An 18,952-nucleotide genomic window follows, 5' to 3' on the forward strand; every position below is an offset into this window, starting at 1 on the left:
TTAAGATCAACACATGTGCAATTCATTATGCCTCCCCAAATGTGATGTCTGTAAGTCTACCCATATAACAGCTATTGACTCTTCACAGTTTGGCCCTGCGCCCACTTTCTTCAACATCTGTGCAACAATACAACAGGCATCTCTAAAAGCAGAGACAAACTATTTGAAATTAAAATTATGGACTTTGAATTTTAAGAAAAGCTAAACTAGGCAAAGGAGAGATTATGGAAAACAGGCAGCTGTTTTTATTTGCAAATGAAATCACTTTGTGAACTGTATTATTTCAAGCATTTAATCAGTATTAATTAAGTTAGTTAGTGTGACACAAGAACAACAACAGCATACAATTACGTATCATAAGTCAGTTAGCCAACAGAAATATGAAAATCAGTCAAAAACTGAAAATCTCACATGTAAGCCTGATTTTTTTTAAAAGATTTATATATGTACCTATTTATTGGTCTGACTTGTTGTTATTTGGCTTACTTAGCAGGCAATGCAGTGCCGTTTAGATATTATGGGTATTTAGCTTCATATCTATCAGATGAATACTTAAGTTGTAGTGCAGGCATTGATAATTTATTCAATTAACAATTTTGTAAAATTTTAAATTCTTGCCTTTAACATTTTCATTGTATTACATTATACAAACGTTAAGAGCAAAATAAATAAATCACATAATGTCAGCCAAAGAAGAGAAACAAAGAGGCTGGAGATGGAAAAAAGCAAAATATTTAGACTTTGAATTTTGACATGAGCAATTAAAAAGTTTACAAATCTCAAGTAACAATATTATTAAGGATCTGAGTAAAGTCAAAAAAGACAAAAATGATGAGAAATTGGAAAAGTTAAGATAAGCGGGACCTAAGGTTAAACAAGAGACTTGATTATGTACCAAAGAAATATGAGAATAAAAGCGATGGAGTTTGTCTTCCAAGAATATGCCGAGGCTTTGTCACTAGAGCTTTCTTCACATGAACACACAACACCTGACAGTGTGATTCCCCCCCCCCCCCCCCAAAAAAAACATTTTCTAAAATTGTCAAGTGCAGAAGTGCATAAAAAATTCTCAACTGTATTGGAAAAAAATAACTATTGGAAAAACAAGAGAGAACCGCCTGATTTCCATTCAGTGTGACTTCGAGTGGCTGCCAATCATAAAAATAAAAACTAAACGTGTTAGTCACCACATTTAGCAAAACTAAACTTTTTGAAATAATCGAATTCTGGGAACTATATATTGTATTGTAATTGTAATCTAATTACAACATTTAAACCAAATTCAATATAAGCTCCTCGACATGTTAAGTTAAAGTTAAAATGTCTTTTGGTTTCTCTATAATCAACAAATTGGGCTCAGTACCCAAAAATTAAATCATTTTACATGGGAGCAAAAAAAAAAGTACATAAGTTACATAAGTTGAATTTAAATATTAGATATTTGATAGATACAAATGATTTTACAATTTTTTTTAAAAGATAAAGTAAAATAATATTGTTTTAAGATTTTTTAAAGAGCTTCAAAGACTTTGTCCAACTGTAAACCTTTCCCATTGCTTAGACAAATCAATTCTAAAATCTCAGGATACTGGCTGTTGTCAAGCCACTTTCAAAACACAAAGACAGAAGAAGACAAAAACAGAAAATCAAACGGGATCGTGGAAATAGGCAAGCCACAGTCCTCTATCGAGGGGTCAGAGTGAAGGAAGCACAGTCATGCCCGCTGTGGGCACTCAGCTGGAACTAAATGTGGACACCGAGACGCCAACTGTTGGACTGCTGCCAAGGACCTCTCACCCTGCTGTGCTTTCTCTCCCTCTTTTTGCCCGAGACGCAACATTTTACACTTATTCAGTCATTCCGGTTGACATTTTCATTATGACAAGTCAAATGATGGTTGAATGAAGGAAGATCATTAAAGCCAGTAAGTAAAGGATGGAGGAGTACACCTTAGACCACTGATAAACATGTTACCCATGTGTAGCCACATGTGTATGTTTGGGCAAGACAACCGTCTCAGGGATGTGTCAAAGAGAAAATAGGACCAGTGAGCTCCCAACAGCTGTAAATGAGCTGGGCGTCACACGCACACACACACACACACCGTCTGCGAACAGCCACACATGACAAAGCAAATATGATTACAGTATGGAGGAAGACGAGGAGGATGATCCAAACACCATAATATAATTTCCAAGAAAGGATGGGTCAGGGCATGAGGCAGGTGTGGGGGCGGTGGGGAAAAGGGGTTTACCAGGGGGAAGGGCAGGGGCTTAGCTGGTCAGAGGTCAGGCATACTGTGCAGCGATCTAATGGCTGTTTGGTTTGTGCACTGCAGCTTAGCTCATGTTTTCCAAAAACATGATACAGAAAGTAGGCCAGGATTCAAGAGACGAAGAGCACCACAAGCAGCAAACCGGTTGAGTAAAATGCACCAAAGTTCGCATAGTTCAAACCTTTTCTCTTTTTTTATATGAATAGAACCTTGTTTATCTTAATTCCTCAGAGAACGAAGTTATTCAAAGGAAAGTATTTGGTACATAAAAAAGACATAAATACTTGATTAATATTTATAAAATATGATCATAAATAGTAAATACATGCATTCAGGGAAAAAAAAACAGTCTACAGTGACTAAAATCTGTTTTTATTTATCAGTGGTGGCAATTTAATTTGGCTGGTGAGGTTCAGCTCCAGCTGTTTGAAGGCTACAGGCCAACAGCAAACATAAACCCTTTGACATGGTCAACATAAGTCCTGAGTGTTTACGATTAGACCTTCAGGTTAAATCCTTCGTATACCCTGTCATTCAAAAGAAACATTTTCATACCACTTTATTATCATGTGATTTGTCGACTAATATTCAACGTATTAAAGGAGATTATGGTTGCATTAGAGGATTAGAGGTCTTTTAAGGAACCAGGACTGAGTACAGTGACCCCCGCAACCATCTATACACACATACATTCATCAGAATTTTCTCGCCAGATATATGAAAAAGATTACACTGTGATTTCTAGAATATGAAACAAAACAATCTTTCTCTTATCCAGCCGTTCATCCATACATGCATTCATTTCTCTGTTGATTCCTCAAAGACATATCTGTGTGACAGCAAAAGGTTGATCCTGGGGCCACAGCAGGGCTGGAATGCCAAGCATGGCTTTAAGCTGTAAGGTAACATCTATGTCAAAAGCTTCATCGTGTATAAGACTAAATCTCAGCTCTCGCCAGGGTTAGACAGGTCCTGAGTAGGAACTACAAGGGCAATCTAATAAGAACACATTCAACATTGTCCACAGGAACTAACCTGACATGTGACTGCCTGCAACACCTTAAGGTCAAAGGCCAATAGACGTTTCAGCAAATTTGACCAGGCATGGCATGAGCTAATATTCTGTGAGGGTGGGAGGCATGACCTCCAACCCTTACCTACTAAGAACCTTGAAGTTTTTTACCCTGACCTAGACTTGACTCCTTCATCTGGGATGTTAGCTATACTAATTACTACCTGATAGCAGCCTGGTGCCAAAGGCAATTCATCCCCTTCCATTCTCCACAACGCTGCTCCAGCAGCTGGTGCCAACCTCACTTAACAGTCGTGAAGTGTTTCCGACATGAAGTGTAAGCCTAAACTTTTCATCTACTCTGTTGGGACACTGAGAAATGTAAACAAAACCAGAAAGCTATGATTGGCAAATCATCTACATCCTATACTTACTTAAAATTAGTAGGTTGAAACTGAGAAACCTTAATGCCTTTTTAACAACAGATGACACTTTTTTTATTTGATGAAAATAGATTGAAATACATTGGAGATATATTTGAAAGTAACATTACCTAGGATTTCAATGATCATCATGACACATTAAGATCATTAAAAGATTTGAAGAAATCCAGAGAAAACCTCTATGCATGGAATAAGGATTTTTTTTTTTTTTTTTGCCTTTTTTAGGGTGGGTTGGGAATTACCTTGGGCGAGTAGAACTACCTCTAGTCCTAGAGGTAATTCGGCAAACACCCTGTCAACCTTCGATCAAACAAAAAATGTACTTTTTCCCAAATAGCTGGAATCACAAAAACAAAACAAACAAACATTGTGCACATATTACTTCAATATGGTTCTACCTTAAAATTCTCCAGGTCCTGCACTAGCTAACTACATTTGGGGGTTTGCTATTTGGCCAAAGCTATAACCTAGACTCCTTTAACCATCTGTCTGTAGTACTTTCTCTCATCGTTAAAGCTCTTTTCTCACCTCACCTCTCCTCTACTCCTTTTCTTTTTGATATTGATATTTGATATATAAACTATACTTTGCACCATCAGAAGGTCTGGAATTTATGCCTCACAATACATTTAATTTTAAAAAGTAGACTTTGGCTGTGAAGTCTGATAGGATCTGAAAAAGTGACAGAGCGGCACTAATTAGAGAATAGCCAGTGTGTCACAGCTGCACAAAATGAAAATCAAAAATGTGTATACCCTATCTATTTACTTTCTGTCAAAAGGCCAGCTTATCAAACTTTCTGGTGGCATGTGCACCACCCAATGTTAGGTCTCACTAGAACTAGTTATATCTGGAAATCCAGAGGACCCAGATCAGTATGAGTTTCCTACTGATTATCAGCATGTAGTACGTGCGTGTGTGTGTGTGTGTGTGTGTGTGTGTGTGTGTGTGTGTGTGTGTGTGTGTGTGTGTGTGTGTGCCGTGCGTGTGTGTATACATTTGTAGGGCTATTTCTGAGGGTGCCTGTGAATCTGTGAGCATACATGCAGGTTTTGCTTTTGTCTATGTGGACGAGTGTCCTGTCTATGTTGATTAGATAGGAACTGTGCGCTCAGTAGATGGACATAGTGACTGACCAGCACACAGGGACAGAGAAGGCAGGAGTGGTGTTTTTCCGCTGGCTCTGTGGTTTAGCCCTGAGAGGCTCAAAGAGGTGATAACCAGTCTGTCTCTAGGTCACCCTGATAACATGGTTGTACACACAGCATTCTTCATCTTGGGGGGATATACATAAGTGAGTTTCTGTGTGAGTAGGAATGTGTGCCCGTAAGACTCCACTCAAATCTAAGGGCTCACACCACAAAACCACATTGATAAAGATTACTGGTCACAAATCACAGATTTAGGAGGTGTCAGGAGAGGTAACCTTTGAGTTTCAGAAAAATAAGCCCAAAAAAGAAAGTGAAGAGATAAAGAAAAAAAAGTGACAGTAACACTGGTCCGATTCCAGAATCTTTCAGAGAAGACAGACACTATATAACAGGATTTCAAAATGTGTTGCTTGGCCAGAAATATGCATGTCAGTCAGCATAACATGGAATACCACTTAAGAGAAATGGGACAAGTGGGAAAATGTGGGCTTAGAAAGAATCATAAAAAGTGCACACAAGTGCAAGTTAAGGCAATTGTTTTAAAGATGTTTGGTAGTTAAACAAAAGCTTGCACTGAGAACATATCACACTGGTCTTTATAACTCATTTGTTGCTTTGTGCTTCAGCTCAATGTCAAACCATTTTCAAACCATTGAAAAGTCAGCTGACACGCAGGTCAGAGTTCGCTTGGTGCAACCCGGAGCAGTGACAAGCCAGTGACGGTCAAAGGGATGTTGGAGGATAAACAAGAGAAGCAGGAAAAGAGAGCTGAGGATTAGGAGCCATAGCATCAGTTAGGGATCAACACAGCCCATCTCATTACTCCCAGGCACAATAAGCACAACAACTCTCTGAGCACTTCATAATTACTGCTTGCTATGCCACAAACAAGCTGTGTTTATTACCCCTTTCTTCTTCTTGGTGCTTTCAGTGAAGAAGAAAAAAAAAATCCTCTAATTGCCATATACTTTTAATACTAGAACACACTGGTTTCATGGGCGATTTGTCTGCTCTCCTGAAGATGGGTCGTTAATAAAGTTTTTATCTGTCAAAGTGGAACACAGCAAAGGATTCAAGGTCACCGCTGCATACTCAAAATCTGGTTAGCCACTGTACCTACCATCACTTTTGTTTACATAATTATATAAATAAGCTTAAATTTTCTTCTCAGAAAAAGGCAAATAAACATAATTTGAAACTGATTATGTCTCAAGGACTTTCAAGGATGACTTTTTAAAAATTCTGTAATAATAGTTATGTGTATTTCTATTGTATCTGTGTGTATTTTTAAACAATTTATAGTAACCATATTAAGCAGTTAATTATAATAAAACTGCCCAAAGAAGACAGGTGATAAACGTGATGCCAAAACATATCTAAAAAGGCTCATTTAAAAAGGTTTAAAAACAGACTAATATATTAAATATACCAGATTTTTTAAGAATAACAAAACAAAATATAAATAAATAAAATTTAAACCCACCCCACTAACCCCCTGCTACTGTAGCTAAGTAATGACAAGATGATAGTTAAACTCATGTCAAAACTGAGTTTATTTCTTTACTGGATTTGAACTGATTATTTATGTATGGAGGACATATGAAATCAAACACACACACAAAAGGGTATGGCACACAGATGCAAGTGTTAAGCTCTAAATATGAACACACTGACAAAGGTGACTGCAAAAAAAGTTATTGCTAACTTCTTTTTAAGTCAACTGAATGAAGGGAATATTTTCACTGTTCTGGGCATCTAGTGCAGTTATATTGTACTAAAGCACACTAAAGCAGTTTATCAAGTCAGGGCTCGCAAAATTTCAAAATCCCTGGTAGCCCTTTGGGCAGGGACTCTTCAGCTTTTGGTGGCCCAAAATAAATTTAAGTAGCCCGAATAAAAAAGAGAGCAATTTTTTGATTGATGTTTTGTTACAATATTATACATTAAAGTATAATATTGTAACGGAAACAAAACATTAATCAAAAAATTGTTGAAAAAATTGTTGAAACACAAATTACAATCATCAACTCAAATACTTGGTTCTAATTGAACAGAAATTTCTATGAACTTGTAAGAATTGTGTAGAACATGAATCAGTCTGTGTCAGATCCTGAATTTAAAATTTCCACTGCAGTCACGGGTAAGAGATAAGTGGAACCAAGATCTAGGCCATTTGCTTTTTGAAGTTTGCAAATACTGCTAAATTTTGCCAGTGGTAGTTCACTCTTTGCAACATAGTACGCTGTTCTAAACAGATTTTTCGGGTTTATTTTTATTATGTTATTTGCAATTGGTGTTTGTTCTGGGTAAGATATTACAGACTGCAATAATGCATTTCTTGCATTTCTCATGGGTTCTAATGGGGGGTTTTCTTAAAATTACTGGTCCCAGTAAAAAAGGCATTTGTTGACTCAGAAATCGAGGGAAAACCAACAACACACCCGGCAGAACATTATGTTATTTACACGGGTGCATTCGCTGTCAAAATAAAAGACGCGCACCAGATACGAAGCTGCAACGCGTTTGCGTCCATATAAAAGGCACTGTTTTTGTCCGCTAGAGTGGTATTTTCACGGCACATTGTGCACCAAATCTCTGTGCGTTCATCATCTGTTTGAAGCCAGCTCACCTCCTGCAACCACTTTTCCGAGAATACACGCTTGTTTTGTGGTTCGGACTCCTTCTGACATTTCTTTGGAGGTGGAGGAACACCAAAGTAATTGCTTAAAGGAGCTTGCTTCTTCGACATCTTTAAGAGTTCTAAACAAATGTCTGTCCTCCTCCAGAAAATCTTATGTATGTAAACACACGTTGCAACTTCTTATCTTGTGCGCGTTTTTTATTTTGATAGCGAAAGCGCACCTGCGGACCACTTATGTGCAGCCCTGGTTATTTAGCTCGTCATATTGCAGCCACAGAAATTCTTTTGTCCATGAAACCATAAAGCTGCACTTTCTTTTTGCCTTATAGTCTGATTTGTCATAACTTTTCCGTTTTGTGGTCACTTCTTCACCCTGACCTGTCTTATTTGGCTGAACTAAAATATATATCCTGCTGGTTTTACACACGCACTCACATAACGCTCAGCGATTCTCTGCGCGATCAACCTCTCACATGTTTAAGCTTGCTGCGGAAGATTTCACTTGTCATGTTTGAATAGTAAGCTAACGATTGATAAGACGATGTCAGAGGAATTGGTGCGCAATTAATCGTCACTCACCAATCAGTGCTGACGATCTCTATACACAGTTCGCACGATTGCAAAGTGAAAGCAAAAAACAAGCGCAAATTCAAACGCGATTTCAATATGTCACATTGACAGTGGCTCACCGATGCCAATGACATAATTACCCAGCTACATTTCCGAAAGAATGCAAAAGCATTGAAATATATTTTTCCTTCCTATGATAGCCCGACGGGCAGGGCTGAGATTTTGGTATCCCGACTGGAAAAATCGCTAGCCCCGGGACGTCGGGCTAGCGATTTTGCGAGCCCTGCAAGTAAGTGGATTTTGTTTTGACCCTCCTTTGCGCTTGAAAAAATTTGCATAACGTTTCACACTACAGTAAAAAATGGTTTCACTAACTAAGCTAGCTAGCATTAGCTAATAAAACCCCATCTTGATCTCTTCTATGATCATGTACAACAAGAAAGAAAAAAGAAGAACAGGAGATATCATGGTACTTATGTTGTTCTAGCCGTACTTCTTTTACCATAACCCTGATGAAACACTTTAATATTATGGGCAGTACTTTTGACCAATGAGTGTAATATATATATATATATATATATATATATATATATATATATATATATATATATATATATATATATATACTTATAAGCCTTATGTGCTTATATATAGTAGGTGACTTAGTCTGGAGCTCTTTTACACAAGATTCAGTAGAGCTATGCAGATGAATAAAATGAACAGACATGAAACTCTAGCAGCACTGCAATCATGTAACATGCTTCACTTTTCTAACTTCGTGTATGAAAAACACCATGTCATTTTGGCTAACTTTTTAAGTTACAAAGTTTATCGTCTCTTATGTTAGTCAGTGTTTCCCTGCTGCCCTGTCTGCTGTTTCAAACCTTTCAACATCTCAGCACCCACCTGTAGGCTCCAGGGGATGTTTACTCATAACTTCCCAATTTCTGTATTTATCAATTTTGTGGGGCGTGATGAGCTTGGAGACTTGACAAAAACTCTAATTATATTCTGGTGCCGCAAGAAATCAATCTTTTCAAACCCAAATGATCTGACGTATTTTGTGATAGAGTTGATGTTAGCCCCTACCCTCACTGTCAGCTCTTCCTTGAAAGTCCAAACCATGTGACGCATGTGACATTTATTGTAACTTCTGAATGCTTTACGTCGACTTTGTACATTTTTTGCATGCCTATACAGCACCATCTTGCTTTATATTACGTTACGGCAAGCTGGCTAACTGCTAAAACTTTAAGGTATATAGAATGAGCTCTCAGGAGCTCAGTGTCTTCAGCGTGGTACCGTGCTGGAAATGCCACCTGTGCAAGTCCAGTTGTGAAATTTCCTCACTACTAAATGCTCCAGAGTCCATTGTTATGACAAAGTGCACGCGATCGAGAACAATAGCAACTCAGCCATGAAGCGCTAGGCCACGTATAATCACAGAGGGGGGTCAGCAGGTGTTGAGGTACATAGCTTACGGAGGTAAGTCAATCACTACAGACCTCCAAACGTCATGTGGACTTCAGATTAGCTCAAGAACAGTGCGTAGAGAGCTTCATGGGATAACTTTCCATGGCCAAGCAGCTGCATCCAAGCCTCATCAATCACAATGCAAAGTGCCAGATGCAGTAGTGTAAAGCATGACACCACTGGACTCAGTAAAAAGAAGTGGAGACATGTTCTCTGGAGTGACAAATGCTGCTTCTCCATCTATCAATCCAATGGATGAATCTTGGTTTTATCGCAGCTTGTCTGACTGCATTGTGGTGGGGGTGTGGTCTACGGCTCCGCTGCAGAGGAGGGTGGGGCAGTGGGTTCTGCTGGCAGAGCAGCTGGGACTGATTGGTGTGATCAGTCCTGCTATTTCAGTTGCCAGCTGGGATTGGAGAGAGGATGGCTGTTCTGGGAACAAGTTGTCTGAAAAGCTGCACAGAGATCTTGAAAAAGTGTCATATAAAACATAATCAGTCCTGTAACAGTGTGTACATATGGATCAATTGTGTCACAGTGATGTCGAAAACCAGTTGCGGGATGAGCCATGACCAGTGCAGCCAGTGGCAGTACTGGCAACATTGCTGGCGGAAACGGCCACCATGCACCGGGAGCAGGTGGCGTTGCATCAAGGTTAGCTCCAATGGCTATGGGATCAGGCCGAGGATCAGACAAGAGAGTTGGAGGACCTGGTTGCTCTGGCTCTAGGCAGCAGAGTCGGCCAGTCCCAGGCCTGAGGAGGAGGCTCCCCAGAACCACTACAGCTTCGTGGGCTGCAGAGCAGCTGCCACGAGAGGTGGTCTCTAACACACGCTCTATTGCCTCCCCAGCAATGAAGGGTGCTTCCCCAACTCACAGGGAGCCTCGCAATTGCTGATGCAGGTGTGTTGGAGGTGAAGGCAGCTATAGACTGGCACCAGTAATGCCTGCTGACGGAGGTGGGGCAGGTGGTCAGTGTCACCAGCCCTCCAACACCTTCCCCCAGTCCAGGAAGGATGTACACCATACCTGTAAGGTGTTTAGGGGATACACGCCAGGATATGGTCGACTCGGGATGCACGCAGACCTTGATCCACCAAACTCTGGTTCGGCCAGGGCATTGTTGGAGACAGAGTGGGTGGAGGACAAGTGTGTACATGGGGACATACAAAAATATGTCTCCTCTGGGAAGGAGGAGACTGTGTTTCAGTTCGTCTCCCGAGTCAGCATCCCAAAAGATATAGTGATTGACCAGGGCACATTGTTCTTGTCTCGCACACTAAAAGAACTGTACAAATGACTTGGAATTAAAACTTTTCGGACCACCGTCCACCACCCTCAGAATGATGGGCTGGTGGAGAGGCTGTATAAGACTTTAAAATCCATGATTCATAAGTTCATTCATGAGGATGAATGCAATTGAGATCGCTGGTTAGACCCTCTGTTGTTCGAAGTGTGGGAGGTTCCCCAGGATTTTCTCCCTTTAAGGTAACTTTTCGGCAGGAAGCCACCGGTGGAAAGGAACTGGAAAGGACCCTTTATGGTCACACAGTGAGTGGGACATGTAGACTATGAAGTGGTACAGTCGGACAGGGGAGGACTCACACAAATTTATCACCTCAACCTCCTGAAAGTGCGGAGAGAGGCTAAAACCGTTTCTCTGGTCAGCCTTGTTGGGACTGGAGGTGCCAAATTCCACCTGCCTCCATTGTGATGGCCTTCTCACACAGGCCCCGAGAGCGGACATTGCTGCATTGCAACAATATTTTGCAGATGTGTTCTCCCCCCTGCCCGGCCATACCAGCCTCATAGAAACTGCATGACGGTACACACACATGTACATAAAAGACAAAGTGTTCAGAGAGAATTGGAAATGGAAAATGGAAAAGTCAGACAGCACATGGTGTAGTGCCATAGTTCTTGTGGTAGAAAGATGGATCTATATGGTTCTGTGTTGACTACCATAAAGTGGATGAAGTGTCACAGTTTATCTCATCGCCGGGTCAACAAGCTCCTGGACCGGTTAGGCACCATTTGCTTTTTTTATGTTTCTGGATTTAACAAAAACGTGTGCTTTGTTAATAACTGTACAGTAATACTGGGAGACGTGGGATGAAGAAAGTTGCTAAGAGTCATAATGCTAGCATTAAAGCCTAACCACTGCTGGCATTGCTAAGAGTCATAATGCTAGCAGTGGTTAGGCTTTACTGTCCCCCTTTGGGGTTGATTGGATTAATTCCAGACAAAGCAAGAACCCAGAGTATTTTTAGCATATTCCCTACTTTCTGAGTACTCCCAACACAAAAAGTATCAAGAAACCCATACAGCTCCCAATGATCAGGAAGACACTAGCATTAGTTTTTCATCATGATCTTTACTTTTGATCCTGTTGATGCTGCAGCGATCACATGTTGTATATATAGAATTTGTGTTTTTTTTCCTAAGTAGTTTGCCACATGTCGAGGTCAGGGATAAAGGCATGCACGGATTAAAGCCTATATCGACTCAATGAGAAAAGGCCATATGGGCAAATGAGATCCATGTCCATGAAGCACTAATCTGGGGATGCCCTGAGTGACGAAGGATGGACACTGCCCACATCTGCTAAGAGGCTTGGGAATTCAAATACAGCCAGTGGACTGCTCTACTGTATCCTGCACATTAGCGCCCCCATCTGACCCTGAATAATCAGAGAGTAAAAAAAGAGCCTTGATTGGGAAAGAAGATTAAAAACACTATCACAGTAAACAAATGTAACATTCATTCAAAACATACAGAAAGGAAACAATCATTTGAAGTTTACTGATTAAATTCAAATGAAAAGTTGTTTTGAAGTCATACATTAAAATTTAAATTCAAATGTATACAAGATAAAGGTGAAGATACTGTAAAGTAGATACAGATGTCTTTACAGAGAAATTACTACCACATAAAGAAACTTATATAGTCATTACCAGAATAATAGTTAGCGCGTGCCCCATAGCAAATAAAAGTTTAAAAAAAAGGCATAAATTAAAATGTAGAAGGTAAGGCAAGTGGAGATAAAGCAAAAAGGAGGGGGTATTTATTAGAGATTCTGTCCCAGTGATTGGCTGCAAGGCTAGTAGCAGAAGGACAAATGGACAAATCTAAGGAGCTAATAACACTGAATACGGAACGGCCCTCATGGGCAAATCTGGCACTAAGATGATAATGAGATTATAAAACCCTACTATATTGCGGCAAATTGTATAAGTGTTTCATTGAACCTTGTTGAACTTTCATTTATGCATGCCAGGCTCCTTCCCTTTTTGTCTCTCTCCTTTCTTCTCCTTCCCGGGATGATGGGTAGACTATGAGTAAGAGAAGGAGTAGAAAAAATGCCTTCTGGATAGAGTTTACCTAGTGTAGGGTTGAATAGAAGACCACAGACTGGGCTTTTCAGACATGCTTGTGGTTAGCATAATTACGGTAGCTTAAAAAATGAAAGGGTATGAGCTCTTGTCAGAGTACAAGTATATGTCCCATACATTTATCTATCGACTGCGTATACCTATTCCAAATATGTATACAAAATGTATGTAATAGGTGACAAGAGCAGTATTCATAAAACTGCGAAAGAAAGAATGGAATGAATGAATTCATCCCTGGTTCTGTTTCCTCGTCCCTGTTGGAGAGAGGTATCTCTAAGGCATAATGCTACCATCACCGTGCTTCACTATAAGGCTAATACTAGGTAAGTGATAGTCAAGTGACTGCAAATAAAAGTTGCCTGACATAGATTCATATGAGAGCATGGCTAATACTAATATAAGCTTAGGCGCAAGAGAGACAGAGTCTTTAAGGTAATTTTGTAATTTTACACACCATGCTTGTAGAATAACAACTCTTTTCCAAAACAGTTGGGACATTGTGCAACATATAAAGAGTGAGTCTGGATTGTATATTGTAAAAGAAAGCATCACCTGTTTTTCTTAACATCAGTGATGAAGTATGATGCCTGATCATATCTCAGATATGTTAGTGAGATGTCACCTACATAACATACCAGTGCTTTTGTTGTACTTTGACTGTTCATATTGAGAATTCATCTGAATAAAATGGAAATGTAAACAAGGCGTACCCAGTTTTTCCCTCTCTCAAATAAAAATTTGTAGGACCAAACAAGAGATTTATTTTTCTCTCTAACCATGATTCTCTCAAATCAAAATTTTAATGGTTGTAAAATACAATTATCACCTGTCACTGAGCAGTTATGGAATTGTTATTGTGATATGTATTTGTAAGTCTATGCTTCTGTTCGGTGTTCCACTTATTGTATGTGTAGGTGTGTGTAGGTATGTGTGCGTATATACGTGTGTGTGGATGCCAAGCACCTGCAGGCCTGATGGGCGTGGTCCTGCTAGAGGATTGGCCACGCCTGAAGCCCCACACACACCTGCTGCTGATCAGGCTCGTCGGGGGAGCTATTTAGGAGACCGATGGAGCTCCAACTGACGCGGGATCATTCCATGAGACTCCACGTTAGTCTTCAGCTTGGTTAAGTCTGTGAGTGTATGCCTACTGGAATTAAGTGTCTTGACGGCTGCCTCTGTTATTTCCGCTCAGGAGGAATGTGGAACAGCGTAGGGCAGTAAGCACGGGGTGTGTGGACACACGAGAGTGGAGAACACAGAGCACGGACTTTTTGAGAAGACACGACACGGGAGTCACGGGAGTCACAGGAGAGCACGGGAGAGCACGGGGATTTACTGTTATTGTTCCATTCACTGTAAATAAACGCACTGCTTATACACAGAGCACTACGCCTGGGCCCTCCTTCCCTACGGTTTGCCCTGCCAAACTGTGACAGTACCAATGAAAAACAAAAAACACTAATTCTGTCCTTTTAGAGTACTCACAACACAAATTACAGGATATATAAGAATGAAAAGGGGGTAAACATTTGGAAAAGATATGTGACATGCTGTCTTTCTCTCTGTTATGCAGGCAAATTTCAGTCAGATGTATCTGTTATTTAAGCTTATGGTCTTATGAATTGGTATTCTGATCATTTGAAAGACTTTATGATACTGAATTCAATATGTTAGAAATTCAATATGAACACTTTGAAACAGAAAAATACATTTGTGAGTCACTGACATCAGCATTTTCCACATCATCATGATTTAGTCTAGCAATGATTTGACCCAGACAATGCCCCGACCCTCTGGATCCAGATCAGAGGTTAGCATCCAGTTCACCTGAGTTTACCTCTCTACATCCTGCAATTCTGACACAGAATGTGCAAGTGAGGCTACGAAAACACATAATAGGTATGTGAAAACACACTCGTAAAACACACATGCACACACACACATATACAAGATACACACATTCACTTCCATGTGACCTTCTACCAAGGCAGCGGACTTCCACCCTACCAAGCTGAAAAAACAGAGGTTAGAGGAGGTGAGCTTCATTTGAGTGGGTCTAAATTTCCCAAATCAGCTCACACAAATATCAATCACACACTGTGTCTGTCTGTGTGTGTGTGTGTGTGTGTGTGTGTGTGTGTGTGTGACAGATTGATGTTTTTGTGTGGTGAAGAAGTGGAGACAGCTAAAGGTGTTTCACAGTCAGCAATGCGTGGATCAGGGAGGTGAGGGTTACAGTCAAGTCAAACCTAGAGCAGGATGAAACACATTTGCAATAAAAGCTTGACATTATGTGTCAACATACCTACTTTTATTTAAAAGTACTCATTTTTTGTCTATGGGTCTAAGTACATTATTAGTTTAAAAAATTCAAAGTGTCCCCCCTTGTCATCACACAAAAATAATTCTTACTTCTGTAACAATTCATGATACAGATAATAATAATAATTAATATTTGATTTTAACAGCAAAAGTAAAAAAAAAAATACATCCAATATATATATATGTTATACAGGAAATGAAAGTGAGTCCCATTCTGCAGTCCATTATGGTTAATTACAGCATTGTGCTGGGACTCTTGTACTAGAGCATGGTTGGTAATTAAAGTACAGGTAAGACATTAACTTACTTTTGTTAGCCATTAATCAGTGTTTACCTTCAGAGAGCTCCCCCTTTGTAATTAATAATCAGCTTGGACAATGAATAATCACCCAAGAGGAAGTTGTGTGTTCATGTGTGTGTTTTTATGTATTGGTGTGTTAATAGCAATGGGGTTTTCCCAAAGTACAGCCTTACTAATAAATGAATAATCTTCAGTCTCAGAAAACCCCCTCCAAAAACTTCAAACAAGGCAACCCCCCCCAACAAAAATAGAAGAGCCATTACAAGTAACACTCTCCTGTATTTGCTCTTTTTTTATCCATCTATTTCTGATCACCCTCATTCTCTCCAACTTTGAACGGTATCCTTTGCTTGGCATCTAAACAGTCCAGGTTTGGAATGATTACATGTTGGGAAGGCTTCTGCAACCCCCACATTAACAAGCACCCGACTCCTCAACTTATTTCTGTCAGCCTTGCTTCTACTCCAACACACACATGCGCAAACACACAAAGGGAGCTTTTCCAGAAAGAGATTGGTTCCACTTTATCTGCATATTTAGCCTGTGTTCAGTGTGCTGCTAACTGATAAAATTCTGCAAGTGTGCCAGGCCCCTGCCAAATGCCAGAGCACCGACCTTCTTAGGAGGAACAAATTCCTTTAGCAAAAATTTACAGAAAACAAATTAAAAAAACAAACAAAAACCCCAAAACAAAACAAACAAGCAAAGAAACAAATAACGAAAAGAATAAGGTAGTGAAAGAGGAAAGCAAGACAGTCAAAGGAGAAGGGGATGGATCCAGGCTTTATTCCAATGATAATGATATTGATATATTAGTGAAGACTCCCAGAGATTATCATTAACATATAATATTAACGTATTATGGTATACCAGCATTGCTTCACAGATGCTTAGGAATAGCAGACATGCCTTCAAGGCTCCTTTTGCCAAAAAAAATCTGAATCAAAACGGATCCTCATTTCTCCAGAGAGCCAAGAGGTATGCAGAGGAGTAGATACATAAAGGGTGAAACCAAGAATAATTATCTTTCTTCGAAAAATTAGTTATTGCTAAGAAAGAAGAATGGATGCAGGAGAGCAAAAGAGCAATGGCAAGACTCACCCTTCAACCCATTCTCCCATTTTTCTGCCTGACCAATACCCTTGCACTTAGCGTGCGTGCGTGCGTGCGTGTGTGTGTGTGTCCGTTAAGTGAGTGATCATACGCCATTCTCAGCAGCAGCCAGGGGCCCAGGGCTTCCTCGGTCTGGCTACGTAGAAGAGCAGCGGTTCACATTGGGATGTCTGTCATTGCGTATGTGCACATGCATGTGCGTGCATGATAACAAGGATTCACTGGTCTGTTTTCTGTTGCTGAGAGGTTTTATCTCCAACCTTGATTAGCAACACCTACACACACATATCCATACTATAGCAACCTAAACAAAGGCAGTCGTAGTAGCAGGAGTGACTGCTGATTGAAGTGTTGGGCCACGATGCCCTGACAGCCTTCCTTCAACCTTCTCTCAACCTCGTCACCTCCGTTGCTCTGCTGTGACTCTCACCACAATAGCTGCTGCTTGTGAACCTGCCAGGCTGCCAAGGACACAAAGATGACTGAACCAACCTTTGACATTAGAAGTGTCCACTAAAAGACCAGAGACAAGCCGAGTTGGCAGCTCTGTTAACAGGCTAGAGACCGAGATCTTTTCAGCTTGCTTAAAGTAGCAAAAGTCAATAGAGCACAAGTCAATAGTGCATACATTTGGATGGACGCCGTGTCAAACAAGTCTGTGTTTAGATATTGTTAGGCATGCCAACAGTTTCAAAAGGTGACCTCAATATTTTGGCACAACTGTTGCTGTCTTTTGACCGACAGCAGTCACGGAGAAGGAGCAGAAGAGACATAAATCATCAAAGTAAAAAACTGACATTTGAGCATGAAATACAGCATGAGGTTTGTATTGAAGGCTAGATGACATTTCAAGGAGCTGATTCACTCGAAGATGTTAAGGCCACCCACCCACACAGCTCCATGTGGAACATGCCGTTTTAGTGGCCGAGATGAGATAGGAGTGCTAGAGATGTATTCACAGACATGTGGAGCATGTGTAAGATGACCTATACATTCACCATGATGTCAGGGAGGATCTTTGAAGAGAATAAAATCACAAAGCAGAGCATCCCGAGCAAAGATGGAAATGAGGGAAGAGCTAAGAACGTGAACGTTCGAGTATGTTTGTGTGTAACACTGTAACAAAGCAAAAACAGGTGTTTTTAATACCTGCGACAGATATATTGCTTCCTGCTTAAGGCTTGACTTTCCTTCTTTTTTTCATATGTGTGGGACTGTGCAAGCATGCCTGTGTGTGTGTCACTCTTCAAACAACACTGCAATCATCATCTCTTATCAACGGTCATGTTGAGGATTACAGCTTTCATCCCTAATCCTACATTAAGGACACATTCTCATGATGGACGTGACATCATCAAGGCCAGTCAACCACAGAGAGGGCACAAGGACAGGAAGCCAAACACCACAGGAAAGGATTAATGAATATAGGAGACAGAATGGATGATGAAAAAAAATGCAAGAGGGGGTCACAAAGAAGATGAAAACAGAAATGAACTCAGATAGCAAAATTTCTGCAGTGCTGCTGATACAACCTCTCTATTTGTGTTTCAAGATAATCTTCCACTGCTTCAGTTCCACAGTTTGTCTAACAATGACACTCAATCTGTTCTACTAAGATTTAAGATGTATCCATTACCCAGACACATGGGCACAAACATGGACATGTGCTAAATACACACCGTTCTGAACTGACTGAATTCCGATCCACTCCTTTAAATCACTGAAGGAAAAAATACACAAATACTGAGGAGTTTATTTTTAGTCTGCATGAGTCCTTATTGCTTTTTATTAAAAGAAATACCAAGCTGCACTATTACATCCTCTGTGACAGTTCCACATTATATTTAAACCAATGATATAGAACGAAAAAACCACCTTCAATTTTCATGCTAAATAATCTGTGGTTATGGTTTCTAGATATTTAACTGACTTTCAACATATACAAGTGTTAAAATCAATGGACAGATTATTGCATCGTTGTTTGTAACCCTCTCGATGCACTAGTTTCTCAGTACACCTCACTATACCACCCAGAGAAACCATGCCTCTTTTTTAACTGTTACTAAAAAAAACAAATATGCTTGACTTATCTAACATTGGCACAATCCAGTTTCCTGCTCGCAAACGTGTGTCAAATTTTAACCAGGAACCTCCCAATACTTCAATGTTCAACAGCCTTATAATGAGCAAAATCTAATAAAACTGAAAGGGATCCCAATTATGCTGTGATTCACAGACATTGAGAAATACTGTTTA

The 18,952-nt window shown here is 40.0% G+C and overlaps 1 protein-coding gene across 1 annotated transcript in view; it reads right to left on the reverse strand.

Annotated features, from left to right (window-relative positions):
• Positions 1 to 18,952, reverse strand: part of arb2a (ARB2 cotranscriptional regulator A) — a 162,240-nt gene that overhangs the window by 32,935 nt on the left and 110,353 nt on the right. The gene's annotated exons all lie outside the window — the stretch shown is intronic.

The sequence above is a fragment of the Aulonocara stuartgranti genome (genome assembly GCF_965226115.1).
Source record: "Aulonocara stuartgranti genome assembly, chromosome: 12".
Taxonomy (NCBI): domain Eukaryota; kingdom Metazoa; phylum Chordata; class Actinopteri; order Cichliformes; family Cichlidae; genus Aulonocara; species Aulonocara stuartgranti.